The sequence below is a fragment of the Eleutherodactylus coqui genome, chromosome 3 (assembly GCF_035609145.1).
Source record: "Eleutherodactylus coqui strain aEleCoq1 chromosome 3, aEleCoq1.hap1, whole genome shotgun sequence".
Classification (NCBI taxonomy): Eukaryota; Metazoa; Chordata; class Amphibia; order Anura; family Eleutherodactylidae; genus Eleutherodactylus; species Eleutherodactylus coqui.
This window is the reverse complement of record NC_089839.1, coordinates 100,010,832-100,023,659: the sequence shown is the minus strand read 5'-3', so window position 1 is coordinate 100,023,659 and position 12,828 is coordinate 100,010,832. Positions and strand designations below refer to the sequence as shown.

The following is a 12,828-nucleotide window of genomic DNA, read 5'->3' as shown; positions in this document are numbered from 1 at the left end:
TCAGAGGATGCACAATCATCTGATCGGTCGGGGTCCCAAGCGACTGACCCCAGCCTGTTAACTATTAATGACCTATCTTGAGGATAGGTCTTCAATAATATTTTTCCTGGAAAACCACTTTAACCCCTTAGTGACGAAGCCTGTTTGCGCCTTAGTGACGGAGCCAAATTTTGGAAATCTGACATGCGTCGTTCAACGTAGCATAACTCCGTAAAGGCTTTACATATCCAAGTGATTCTGACACTGTTTTTTCGCCACATGTTGTACTTCATTTAGGTTGTAAAAAGAGACCGATATCATTTGTGTATATTTATTAAAAGTACCAATATTGGAAAAATTTTGAAAAAATTGTCTTTTTCACATTTTCAACCGTAATATCTCAAATATGTCCAAACATACTGTACAAATTTTTGATAAGATATGTATTTCCATCTGTTTACTTTATTCTGAATGCACACTTGAAAAACTTTTGTGTTTTTTTTAACCATTTAGAGGACGTACACATTTAACATTACTTTTCAGCATTTTGAGGAGCACTTTGTTTTCCTGCACCAAGGCAAGTTTGCAAAGGCTCATAAGTGAATAATACCCCCACAAATGACCCCATTTTAAAAACTACACCCCTTAGTGTATTCACTGAGGGGTGCCATGAGTATTTTGACCCCACCAGTTTTTTTCAGGAATTAGTTCAATTTAGAGGAGAAAAAATAAAATTTCATATTTTTGCAAATATGTCATTTTAAAGATATATTTTTTTCCTATAGAACCCATGAAAATGATGATTTACACCCCAAAATGGATACCCCCGTTTGTCCTGTGTTCAGAAACATACCCATTGTGGCCCTAATCTTGTCTGGATGCACAACGGGACCCAAAATGAAAGGAGCCGTCGGTGTCTTTCAGAACATAAATTTTGCTTGAAGGCGTTTTAGGCCCCATAGCACTTTTGTAGAGCTCTTGAGTGGCCAAAACCAAAGAGAACCCCCACAAATGACCCCATTTTGAAAACCAGACCCCTTAACAAATTTATCTAGGGGTGTACTGCTCATTTTGACCCCACAGTTTTTGAATGAATTCAAGCCAAGCAAAAGGAAAGAATTGTGATTTTCGTTTTTTTGTCAATTCTGTCATTTTAAAAACAGCTTTTTTTGTACAGCACACACATGAATGAAGCCTTGCACCCCAAAATGGGTACCCCTGTTTGTGGCCCATATCTTTTGTCTGGATGCACAACGGGGCCCAAAATGAAAGGAGTAGTCGGTGGCTTTCAGAACAGAAATTTAGCATGAAGGTGATTTAGGCCCCATTGCCTAAAGCACTTGTAGAGCCCTTGAGCGGCCAAAACGACAGAGAACCCCTACAAATGACCCCATTTTGAAAAGTAGACCCCCTAATGAATTTATCTAGGGGTGTACTGTGTATTTTTACACTACAATTTTTGAATAAATCTAAGCAAAGCAGTAGGAAAAAAATTACAATTTTCATTTTTTTGGCAGTTGTATCAATTTAAAAACTGTTTTTTTTTTTGTACAGCACACATAGGAATGAAGACTTTCACCCCAAAATTGATACCCCTGTTTGTCCCGTGTTCAGAACCATACCTCTTGTGGCCCTAATCTACTTAAAGGACACATGGCTAGGCCTATAATGAAAGGAGCACCCGTTGGATTTTAGGGTACAACGGAATAAATTCCAGGCCCCGTTGCCCACTTATAGAGCCATTGAGCGTCCAAAACTATAAGGAACCCCCACAAATGACCCCATTTTAAAAACTAGACCCCTTAACGAATTCATCTAGGGGTGTATTGCATATTTTGACCCCACAGTATTTGAATAAATTTATGCAAAGCAGAAGGAAAAAATTACGATTTTCATTTTTTTTGGCAATTTTGTCAATTTAAAAACTGTTTTTTTTGTACAGTGTACATAGGAATGAAGACATTCACCTCAAAATGGATACCCCCGTTTGTCCCGTGTTCAGAAACATACCCATTGTGGCCCTAATCTACTTACAGGAAACATGGCAAGGCCTGTAATGGAGGGAACACCCGTTGGATTGCAGGGCTCAACTGAATAAATCCCAGGCCCCATTGCTCATTTGTACGGAATAAACATTGACTCCCTAAAAATATCCCCCCCCCCCCCCCCCCCTCCGCGCCCTTTTCGGCGTTCCCCCAAATCTTAGATAAAAGTAATAATGTGAACTGTGTGGTATTTCCAAAGACAGGGGTAATTACGGAGGCTGGTTGGGATGGGTACATGGGGCAATAAAACCATGTATCCCCCCTCCTCTCATGCTTTTTGGGGGTATTTCTTGACCTCAGTGGCGGGTATGGGGTGTAAAAAGGTGGCGCTCCGTAAGTCTCCGTAAGCTTAATAAGGTGCGGCGGTCTCACATAGAAGGCGCTCAACAAGCTGCTCCTGGAACTGCAGGAAGGCGAGCGTTCCCGGGGCTTCTTGTAAAATACGTATTACAGGTAGCGGTCTGAATAACGCCGGGCTCACGCAGCCGTAGGCGGAATCCGCTTGCAGAGGCCCACAGCGGATCCCAGCTGTGAGCCCGTCTGTGACCCTGTGTACGGCCGCGTAATGTACTGTGCATAACTGCCTATTTACACAGGCGGTCATTCGCAGTGCACTTTTTTTTTGGTTGTTTTTATTTCCCGCACCGTCGCTTAGCGATGACACGGGTACCCGCAGCCCGTATACAACGTAGTTGCGTAAGGACAGCAGGTATATCCACGACCATGGAGCACAATTGGCTCTGTTACCGATATCCGCGGTAAAATAGAACCTGCTGAGTTCTCTTTTCTGCGAGTGGATTACATAATTCCAACCCACTAATGTGAGCGGAATTGTGTAATCCAATGCGATTGATCTGCGTAATACCGCGGATCAGACGCATGCGGAATCCGTAATTCCTATCCGGTCATGTGAGACTGGCCTAAGGTAGATCGCTACCTTTTTTTCACGTGACCGGGGACCGCTCAATGAGGCCACCCGTCACTGCTCAAGGAGATTTTAAGTTTCCTGGGCTCCCCGACTCCTTCGCATGTGTCCGGTGTTTTGCCGGCGGTCGCATGCGCAGAATACGGGAAAGTTCACGGAAGAAGATTGCGTTGGGGTGCAAATACGGAGGCCTCCGGTAAAAAGTTTCATCTCCTCTCACCGATCGCATCGGTGAGGGGAGATGAACCTTTACTTTTTTTTAACTTTTATGTGATCACCATTATCCATTGGATAACGGCAACACGTGACCAGGAACCGCTCACCGCGGCCCCCCGTGAAATCTCCAGGCTCTCGGCTAAGTTTTGTAGCCAGGAGCAGGGAGATTTTAAATTACCACGGCTTTTGCGCATGCGCCTGCCATATTGGCGACGGGCACGTGCGCAGAAGCTGGGGTAAGGTCCGCGGATAAATCCGCGGGCCTTAGGTACATCATTTCATCCTCCCTCACGGATATGATCCGTGGGGGAAGATGAAACGCAAGCTTTTTTTAACTTTTCAAAACTTTTTTAATTTTTTTTTTTTTTTACTTTTTGTACTTTTTTTTTTTTTTACTTTTTACCCCTTTTTTATTTTTTATTTTTACTTTTTGCACTTTTTTTTTACTTTACATGATTAGATGACAGTGATCATGTCCCTTGTGACATCCCTCTGCTCTTGGCTACACATGGCAGCCAGGAGCAGAGGAATTTTGAATTTCCCGGAGCTCGAGCCCCTCTGTGCACGCGCCCGATGTCAATCATCGGGCGCGCATGCGCAGACGGGTATTTCGGGTCCCGGGACATCGCAGAGGACCGGGGTTGAGTATTTTCACCTCCCCTCATGGATCGGATCCATGAGGAGAGGTGAAACTTCACTTTTCTTTTACTTTTTTAACTTTTTCGCAATCGCCGGTATCCAATGGATAGCGGCGATCGCGGGCCCGGGGACCGCTCACAGCGGTCCACGGTAACATCTCCTGGTTCCCGGCTACCTTTAGGAGCCGGGAGCCAGGAGATTTTAAATTTGCCGGGGACACCCGGGCTTCTGCGCGTGCGCGTGACGTCACCGCCTGGCACGCATGCGCAGAAGGCCGCCGGCGGGTCCGGGAGGACCAGATCTCCGGGGGACACCGCCGACAAGCCGTGTGAGTATTTTCAGCTGCCGTGATGGATCCGATCCATCAGAGCAGCTGAATTATTACTTTTTTACACAGTTTTGTTTACTTTATTGCGATCGGCGCTATCCATTGGATATCGCCGATCGCAATGCCGGGGGGGGGACTGCCCGCATCCTGGGATGACAGCTCCATGCTGTCGGCTACCTGCGGGCACCGACAGCATGGAGCTGTCACGTCCTCAGGCCAGTGGGCATTAATCCAAAGAGGATGCATAAAACTACGTCCTCTAGGATTAAAGCCCACTTTCTGAGGACGTAGTTTCCCGATGGGGCAGTCGTTAAGGGGTTAATAATACTCCTTATAAACCCAGTTACCCGCTTGCCTGAGAGAGCAAACTAGACATATTTTTCTTCAAATGCTGATGCATCCTTTTATCTTGTAACATGATTATAGTTTCTTCAGATGTACAAGAAAGGACTTTTAAAAGGCGCTATAATAGCACTAAAACGCGTTGCCAATTGTATGTAAAGCTGTATGTCGAAGTGATAAAGAAGAAATTTGTACAAGGGATTGGATCTTTCTGAAATAGTTCCAACACCAATCACCATGGTTTCTACTAACAGGAGGGGGTTCTTTCTGTTTTATCCATACCCCCCTCCTCCGAAGTAAGTTGTGTTTTTTTTTTTCTCCTATTCCCTTTATATGAAAAGGAGTGGATATCTGTATATGCAATCTTTTTATGAGCGCAGGGATTTTTTTTTGAAATTTTTGTAGTGGTCTTGTATCCCTGGGAACATCTGTGGAGTTCCTAGGATCCCATGTAGCTCTCCATCTTCGGATTGGATGCCTTTGACATAACAGGACGCTAACCAGACACAGGTGTGGCACCTGGTTTACCCATCCCTGTTGGACCCAGGTGCTCAGGTAAGTCCAAATAGTCTATATATTTATAGTGTTTTGAATCAAATCCTCCAAAGGATTTATTACATTTTTAAACTTGCATTCTGACAAATTTTGGGTACAGGATCACACGTTTTGGGTAGATTGGCCAAATATGCAAGATTTCTGGAAGTATGTCTTTGACCACATGAAAGATAACAGGCAGGAGTATCCCATTTACAGCCCCCCTTATTCTTTGTGCCCCTTCTAGTTCTTTTCACCCCAAGCGCAACAATTTAGTTACACAAATGTTTGTGGCAGCTAAATTGTTGATCCTGGCACAATTGAGGATCCATGCCCCCCACCCCAACCCCTCCCCCATCTTCATGCAGTATTAAAGGGGTTGTCCCACGAAAGCAAGTGGGGGTATACACTTCTGTATGGCCATATTAATGCACTTTGTAATATACATCGCGCATTAATTATGAGCCATACAGAAGTTATTCACTTACCTGCTCCGTTGCTAGCGTCCCCGTCGCCATGGTGCCATCTAATTTCAGCGTCTAATCTCCCGATTAGACGCGCTTGCGCAGTCCGGTCTTCTCCCTTCTGAATGGGGCCGCTCGTGCCGGAGAGCTGCTCCTCGTAGCTCCGCCCCGTCACGTGTGCCGATTCCAGCCAATCAGGAGGCTGGAATCGGCAATGGAACGCACAGAGCCCACGGTGCACCATGGGAGAAGACCTGCGGTCCACCGTGGGTGAAGATCCCGGCGGCCATCTTCGCAAGGTAAGTATGAAGTCACCGGAGCGCAGGGATTCGGGTAAGTACTCTCCGTTTTTTTTTTAAACCCCTGCATCGGGTTTGTCTCGCGCCGAACGGGGGGGCTATTGAAAAAAAACAACCCGTTTCGGCGTGGGACAACCCCTTTAAGCCCTTGTGTCCTTTGGCGGACAGGTCGTCTTTTGCCACCGATCTGTCCAAGCATTATAGATTTTTCTAGCAACTCTGCTCACATTACATGACCAAAATACGTGATTCTGAATCTGGTCATCTTGCCATCCAGTGAAATATCGGGTCTTATACGATTCAGGACTTCTGTTTGTTAGGCCTCTCTCACACTGCGTTTTTGTACAGCGTTTAGCGCTGCATTTTCAGCGCTGCGCTAAATGCTGTACAAGGCTCCCATTCATTTCAATGGGGCTACTCACGGCTGAAAACGCAGCGTCTTCAGCGCTGCGCTTTGACAGCATTGCATATTCTATTTTTGGGCGTTTTCAGCCCTGCGTCGCCCATTGAAATGAATGGGAAGCAGTTTCAGCACTGCTGAAAACGCGGCAACACTTGGTGCCACGTTTTTAGCAGCGTTAACCGCTCAACGATTTTCAGGGGTAGGGTTTGCAATATAAGCCCTACCCCGGAAATCAGTCCAAGCTACACTAGATAGAGAAAAAAAAAAAGTAACTCACCTAACCACTGCCGTCTGGGTCGCGGCCACTGGTCTCTGCTGCTGATTCAGGCTTCCCCCTCACGCAAGTCTATTGCCGTAGGCCAGGTTTGAGAGCGCCGGCAAGCTCTGATTGGCTGAGACAGTCAATGAAGGGCAGTGATTTGGCATCAAGCCATCGCCGAGAACCAATCCCAGTATTCTACGGCTGGAAGCGTGGTTCTCAAACCTGGTCTACGGCAATAGACTTGTGAATGCAGGGGAAGCCTGAATCGGCGGCAGAGACCAGCGGTCGTGACCCGGATGGCAGCGGCTAGGTGAGTACAGTATTACTTTTTTTTTTTTTTTTTCAGCATCCTTGGCTGCGTTTTCAGCACATAAAGAATGCCAGCGCTGCTGAAACCGGGCAGAATCTGCAGTAAACGCAGCGTTGAAAAACGCAGCGTTTTTCAAATGCCCTGTGTGAGGGAGGCCTTACTCTCGCCATCCAGGGCATACGCAGCAGCTTTCACCAGCACTACAGCTCAAACGCATCAATCCTCCTATCAGCTTTTTTCGCAGTGCAGCTTTTACATCCATACATGGCTATGGGGGAAATGGTGGTTTGCACTTCGTTGCTATGCCGATATCCCTACTTTTCCAGATTTTGTCCATGTTTAGCATCACGCTTTGCCCCAATGCCATTCTACATTTTATCTCTTGCATAGATTCTCCAAGGAAGATGAAGTCTCTCACACATTCTACAGCCTCATTGTCGATTTTGATTAGAATTTGGCCATTTTTTGCAGTTGTCCTAATTTTTGTCTTCTTTAAATTCAGGTAGAGGCCCATTTTTTCACCATTGTTTTAATCTTACATATCAGCTACTTCAGACCTGCTTTTGTTTCTGCAAGCAGAGTTGTGTCGTCCGCATAACGGAAATTGTTAATATTTCTGACACCAATTTCTAATAGTATATATGAAAATGGGTTTTCCTAATTGAACAACTTTTTTCTTTCTTTTGACTCCATTTGTTGATCCAATCTCACTCAGGGCCCTAACATGTCTGCATTGCTTATAATATGGCCTTTTAATATGGATATGGTTCTTTTTAACCCCTCTGAACTCCGCCTGATAACATGCTCCCTGTCCTACCGACTGCAACATTTGCTAGCTGTAATCAACCGTCATCTGCAGTCATACCGATCCAGCCACTATACGGCCTGACCATTGTCTGTGTATAGCATCCCTCACTCCCCACCTCACCATACCGTACACATCTCCAGCCCCCTTACCTTCTGTATCCCCCCACTATTTGTAGTATATCAGCTCGTTGGAGCAGGACCCGCACCCCTACTGTCTACATAAACTGATTACCTCATGTAACTGTGGTCTTCTTTTTATTTCCCCTGTATTGTAAGCGCTGCGGAATATGTTGGTGCTATATAAATAAAGATTATTATTTTTAGGAGCCTTAACAAGCACTTATTTTCACAACCTCCTGAATATACTTTGACAATTATCTCTCCAACTTGATTGGCTGTGGTGTTTTTAAGTAGGTGTAAAATACAATGAAGGCAAACACAACAAAAAAGTTACATTTATAATGTAGAGTTCTCACAAAATCTTTTGCTGATCTCATGCGCCAACTGGTTCATTCTGATCTGACAGCAGAGCAGTGAGACTATGGAACTCTCTGCCTGAGGACGTGGTGATGGTGAACTCCATAAAAGAGTACACGAGGGGCCTGAACGCCCTTCTTGAGCGATACAATATTACATGTTATATAACTGATTACTACAGAAGGGTCGGTGATCCAGGGATTAGTTTGTTTGCCAGATTGGAGTCGGGAAGGATTTTTTTTTTCCTTTAAATTGGGAAAATTGTCTTCTACCTCATTGGGGTTTTTTATTTGCCGCCTTCTGGATAAAGATTGGAGGGGGAATAGGCCGAAAAAAAGGCATATGTCCATCCAGTTCAGCCTGTGGAGGAATCAATGTAAAAACCTTGTTCATAAGCTAAACTGAAGCAAATCCTCTAGAATACAATTTTGACTGTTGTATCTGCCTCTTATCTTTTCTTTGTAAAAGGCACTTGCTGTTAACATTCAGGGAAAAATAACCTATTTAGGTGAAATATAAAGAATTGCATTAAGGGCACCTTGCATATTATTCATGTGCAATAAATTGTCCTTAATTCACTTTATCGTAAATATAAGGTGCAGTACAACTTCAAACACCTGTCACATTTGGAATGGACGTACTACTATTTGACTGAACTTTTAAATGGCAGGTTAGAAACGTATTCACAGGTAGTCTTCTGCAGCTTTTCAGCCACTGATAACATTGAGGAAAGTGTTTGTTTTTATGACGATGGGTCATTAATAGTTGATCGGCTTGGGCCCATCGCTCAGGACTCCGACCGATCAAGTGCTTGTGTGCATGCTGTTGTAGTTGCCCAGAACATCATCCTGGTCCTCTCCATAAATGTCATACGTGTTTGTCTTATGGAACTACACTGTGCAAAATCTGTATTGTCATTTTCAGTGTATGTGTTGCACAGCTCCAATGCGAGAGGTTAACTTTAATAAAATCAAAGTCTGCATGTAAATGTATCAAGTCTGTCATGTCACGTGGTGTGAGATAGGGTATAAATAGGAGTGACTGAGAGCAGGAAAGGAGTTCCATCTTCTGGAGCAGCAGGTCTTCCATCTTGAGTGCCACCTAACCCAGAGCCACATGGAAGCACCTTCAGCTTCCTTGTGGTGAAGATGAAAGTGGAGGAGAGATTTCCCGTAATGTCTGGCTGTGAGTGGAGTGAGTTCCCAATAGTTGGAGAGCAAGTGTAAGTAATTGCTTCAGTGAAGGCCAGTGCAGAGGTACTACCTCTCTGTCTAATTTTCTTACGCAGCCGTCCAGAGCTAGGATCCACAGATAGAGGTACACCCTTTAATTGTCATACAAAGTCACAGAGGCAGAACTTGTCCAACTAGCTTTAATTGTCATACCCACGTGTCTGAGTTGGGATGGAGGGTACTGCAAGAGAATAATCTTTAATCTCTTTGAAAGTCTTTTGCCTGCACTGGAAAGTCTTAAAGTGAACTGCCTTGTATAATCTGTTCAAGTTTGGAAGTAAAAGTTTATGCCAGGCCCTAACTGTTCCTAGGGACCCGTGGTACTCAGACTGTTTGTCTGCATTTATTCTCTGCCGAAGGTCATTCCGGTGTGTTGGAACGGAGGCGTCACCTGTAACAACTACAACCCCATTTTCCTGTGTTATTGGCATTCCCTATCATAGGTGTGTCTACGGTGACCTGCAGTAATACTCTGGCCTTGACTGCGTGTATCCCTCCGGGAAAGGTGTTTGGTAAGTGCCGCCATGACAAGCCATCACTTTACCCTCCTAGCTCCCCATGTATCTTAGGTGTCCGGGGTCTCTGTGGGACGCTGCACTGTCAGCACCACAAATACATAGAGGTTGGAGCGGAAGCAGCTGAAGTCTGTGCTCCAAGCTCTGAAGTAACCGGTACTTGTAACTGCAGGCACGGAAAACCCCTTAAGTTTTTTTTGTTGTTGTTGTTGTTTTTTTTTATTTAGCTGTGAGCTTTTCAGCTTTTTCAAGATATTTTTAGAACTATTACACTGGATTTTACTTTAACTGTACATGTGATATTTTATCCATAAGATAAAGAGCTTGTAAAGAGTTACATGATTATACACAATAGTTATGAGCGGTGTTAGATAACTCGGTAGTTTACAGTATGATGCTTACAGGTTTAGAGCCGGTGGTAGTGTTTCTTGTAATCTGATTTTGATTTAACCGCCATAAAACTGTCTGTCAGATGTACAAAGGGTCTTCTGTCTGTTCTTAGTGAATTCATTGTTTGCTTCTGAGGCCCGCTGTGAAGCAAAATATTAAAATGGTATCTACTTTCTTTTTCTCCCCAGAATTCCTCACTGTCTGTGCCTTAAATCTCTGTGAATCCCAAGAATGCTTACTACTTGACTTTCACTCAGCCAACTGGACCCTCCGAGAATCCAATCTTCTAAGTAATAAAATGTTAAATCTAAAACGTCTGAGACAACGGACACCTGGTCTGTGTGTGCGCTGTGGTATTTATCCTGTTTAGAACTTTCCATATGTGTTACATGCTGCTTACTGCTGAGTAGAACCATGCTTTTTTAATGGATGATAATGAATTTTAACATGTAAGGTGTCTTATTCCCCCGATACTTTTTATGTGAAAATTTGTTAGAAGCATCTGTAGCGTAAAGCTAATTTTTCAATAAGTATTTTAAAATATAACAGGATCGTTACCCTCTCTTTTGCAGCTGCTTACACCCAGTTTTATGTTTTTACGTTCTGATTTTCACATTGTTCCCATTTTTCTGTTGCCTTGCTGTTTGTAATCCACATTCAGGCAAGGGGCATATAGAAAGCCTACAATTCTGCCAGGAGTTCACTGTCCTGTGCTTCTTTTCCCTCAATTCCCACGCTGCATTGCTGTGTATCTGGTTGAATAAGCAGGGGGGCAGTGTCTGAATGCCCATTCCTCTACTTTCCCAGAAGATTTAGGCATTCCGAGACATTCTAGCCAAATGGTTAGTAACATGCACACTGTAACAGCAGGAGAAACCGAGATTGTGGAGATTGGAGACACTGGGGGGAAATTTACTAAGATTGGCATCTCCAACGACTTTCATCCCAAAATGAATACCCCTGTGTGTTGAGAAACATACCAATTGTGGCCCCAATCTTCTGTCTGTATGCACAACGGGGCCCAAACCGAAAGGAGCATTAAACTTTGACAGTCTTTTTAACTTTTAGGTGATCGCCATTATCCATTGGATAGCAGCGATCACATGACTGGAGACCGCTCACCGCAGCCCTCGGTCATTGCTCCAGGCTCTCGGCTACCTTTAGTAGCCAGGACCAAGATGATTTTCAATTTTACTGGCTCTCCCCAGCTTCTGCGCTTACGTCTGCCGTTGTGGCGATGGGTGCAATCTTATCGTATACTTTCACTAAAAATGTTAATGAGATGCACAGGCTGCTATATGAGCAGAAGTCGTCTGAAAAATTAGCACACCTTTAATAATCTGATACGGTAGAACTACGTGGATTTGTTCTATATCAGTTGCTTAAAGCATTGTTACAATATAAATGTGAACTGAGCTATGGTCTAGTTGGTTGTGACCTTTCCAATAACACAGAACTTTAGCGCTTCTAGCATCACAAGTTTTATCAGAGGTGTAAAATGGTATATTTCGAATTACAATGTTAACTTAAAAGGGTCATTGTAGTTAGAGCAGTGGGGGCCCAACGTAGCCGAAATGGGAGACTGTCTTTTTGAAACGAAAATATAAAATGCAATGAAGTAGAATTCATTAAGAGGCACTTGACTCAACAAATTTGGTGTATCTTTCAGCAGAGTGTGCACCAAAAAAATCAAATGTACAGCAGTTATGTGCTGGAATAGATCTACCCCTTAATGCTAGTTTCTTGCATAAATTATAGTAAATCTGTCAAGTTGTGAGATGCCACACCCCACCCACATTTCGGAAAGATACCAAGTGGGGTTTAGAATAGTCTCAAATTTGCATGCAGTAAAAAAACACGTGCGTGAAAAAATATGTGGCTTTATCTGGCACCTAACTAATAGCAAGTGCTTTAATAAATACCCTTGTTATGTCTTTATACATTTCCTGATTCTCAAATATATGAATGACTATTGATGATCATCTGAATTTCTGCCCTTGATTCTTCACAGAAATGCTATTTTCACAAATAATAACTATGCAAATCTTTGCGAGAGATTTTTTTTTTTTTATGCAAGTGTTTTTCATTTTCTTCTACATTATATTCTACACCACTGGTATTTTCATAGTGTGTAGTTTTGTAATCACAGCCATTATACATTCAGATCATCCAGTTTGATTTACCTTATTATTTTGCACTGTTTTATCAGTCAGTTTTGTTATATCATGCTATTGGAATTTTGTGTTCAGGACAATAAATGTGTTCCAACATCAGAATATCTGTTTTTTGGAGAGTTTGTGTGTATTTTAGACTTGTAGAAAAGTCACCCTAAATATATGCACACTGAAGTCTAAAGCTAAGTAAACTTGGAAGGCAACTCCTTGCTCTCTCCAAACCAAATGATTGGTGCTGCAAAGGCAATAAGAAGAATGGCCATGCAGGGCAGTCATCAGAAATATGTGGGCCTTTTCTTGTACTCTGTTATATGTTTGCTTGGTTCCTGTGAGGTTGTCCTACTTTTCGCATGGCATTGATTAACCACCCACATCAGGCTGGAACGTGCCCCATGTTCTAGGATCACATACACAACCTTTATCTACAAAGTACATTATTGCATGCTTAAAGCAAATTGTGATGTAGAAGTATATCAAGCAACTTCCA

The 12,828-nt window shown here is 43.5% G+C and overlaps 1 protein-coding gene across 1 annotated transcript in view; it reads left to right on the top strand.

Annotated features, from left to right (window-relative positions):
- Positions 1-12,443, top strand: part of MTHFD1L (methylenetetrahydrofolate dehydrogenase (NADP+ dependent) 1 like) — a 167,475-nt gene extending 155,032 nt beyond the window's left edge. Inside the window, exon 28 of the mRNA XM_066595925.1 lies at positions 10,356-12,443. The gene's annotated coding sequence lies outside the window, so the exon portion shown is untranslated. The remainder of the gene's footprint in view (positions 1-10,355) is intronic.
- The last annotated feature ends 385 nt before the right edge of the window (positions 12,444-12,828 follow it).